Source organism: Neofelis nebulosa, chromosome 2, assembly GCF_028018385.1.
Source record: "Neofelis nebulosa isolate mNeoNeb1 chromosome 2, mNeoNeb1.pri, whole genome shotgun sequence".
Taxonomy (NCBI): domain Eukaryota; kingdom Metazoa; phylum Chordata; class Mammalia; order Carnivora; family Felidae; genus Neofelis; species Neofelis nebulosa.
In genome coordinates this window covers 20,044,112-20,045,989 of record NC_080783.1, presented here as the reverse complement: position 1 = coordinate 20,045,989, position 1,878 = coordinate 20,044,112, and the positions used below count along the sequence as shown (strand labels likewise).

General features: G+C 46.4%; 1 pseudogene; it reads left to right on the top strand.

The window, feature by feature from the left end:
• The first annotated feature begins 475 nt into the window (after positions 1 to 475).
• On the top strand, positions 476 to 637 carry LOC131505713 (U2 spliceosomal RNA; annotated as a pseudogene).
• The last annotated feature ends 1,241 nt before the right edge of the window (positions 638 to 1,878 follow it).

Sequence of the window (1,878 nt, the reverse complement as noted above, 5' to 3'; positions counted from 1 at the left end):
CCCCATTTTGATTCTAGGCACTAAAACCTTTGCGACATCACGAGGCCATGTGATTGCCATGATCTTGGGTGTATCTCCTTTCTGAGCTTGAAGGAGTTTGAACTTCATAAGCTCGCAGGCTCCTCCCACTTCTGCAAATATAACCAAGTATAACGTGCCATCTGCCGAGCCTGTATTCTTCAGGACTCTCCCCCACTGCGAGCTGCAGACCACCAGCCGTCGTGGAAGAAACAGAGGATTCTGCTATGAAGCCAGCACTCTTCCATGTAGAATGGTCCTACCTTTGCTCCTCTCTTGCCACATACATCCACCTACGGTTCTTTGGCAACTTCTGTTGTCCTCTAAGACAGCTTTCCATTTTAATCTAAGTTTCATCTTGAGGCAAACATTCAGAAACATCTTAAGAAACATGGAGATTTTGTCTCCAGGACTAGCTATGATCCAAGCGTGTAAGCTTTGATAGCTAGAAACTAGGATTGCTTCTTGGTCTTTTGGCTAAGCTCAAGTGTAGTATCTGTTCTTATCAGCTTAATAGCCAGGGAGTTGGTTTTAAAAAAAATCCTATTTTGGAGTGTTTAGATCAGATAGGGGACCTGAGAGAGATACTCAGTTTACTAACTAGCCTGGGCTATTTACAGACCTATGGAGGACCCACAAGATAAGTCCCAAAGGCTAAGACAGGCTCTGGACAGGGCCAAGGGGCCAGGAATATGGGAATGACAAGACAGGGACCTGAGCAGAGCCAAAAATTTCTCAAAAACCAGGGAGATAAAAGGTAGGAAAAAAAAAAAAAAAGAGAGAGAGAGAGAGAAGTTATCTTTAGGATCATTCCTTTTATCTTCGTGTGTCATTTGTTCCCAGCCTCTTCCCACTGCCTGCAACGGGGCCTCATATTTAGATGTCAATAAATGTATGTGAAATAAATAAATTTCTAATCAAAACCTTGTTAATAGCTCTAGGCTTCCACCATTGGGTCATTTACACCACCAGCATTTATTAAGCACCAACAGTGTTCAAGGCACTGTTGTCTAGACACTGAAGAATTTATAAGTAAATATGACATGAGCTCAGAGCTCAAGTTCCAGTAGGGTAGTTGTGATATTTACTCAAACGGCAGGAAGGGCACAAAGACGTGGTCAAGATAAGACAGGGCGGACGCTAAACATAGGGATATAAGGGAGGTGAGCAGAAAGGCTTCATGGGAAAGGACTCACTTCAACTTGTCTCCCTCTGTTAAACCTGAAGTCCGATATCCCCTCCTCAATTACAAGAACCCAGTCTGATATTCACACTAAAATTCTTAGACACGACTTTGCAGTCGGAGCTGGAGGGAGAACTTTTCCCATGGAGGGTCCTTGTTTCTGGCTCCCTCTCCACTCCCTGGCAAGACCTCAGCCGGCGCTCCTCTGGACAACCCGCCCTATTGTAAACTTCTCCCTGGCAGCTCACCTTCTCTCTGGGCTTGCAACTGGGAATCTCATACCTGGCTGCAGCCAAAAGACTTCAGGAAATGGTGCTTTGGAAACACATCTTTTGAAACGAAAACAGATAAAGCAGCTGGCAGCGGAGCCAAGGAAAACTCTACTCTTTTCGAAAAGCAAGCAGTTTGTTGGCCCTGGAAACCCACCTGCCCTAAGCCACCACCACATCCTCTAATAAACGCACCAGCACACGCAGACACACGTACACACAAACGCTCAGCGACTGGGTGGCACGGCACACCCTTGAAAACCTGAGAAACTCTCTTCCTGTGCTCTTCGTGGCTGCTGGAGCCTCCAGTCTGTCGAAATCCTAACCCACGAGGTCCGGGTCACACGCTTCCTTCTGGAGAAACCTTTATGGCTTCCTCCCCCCACAAGGCAGGCCATGTAAACAGAG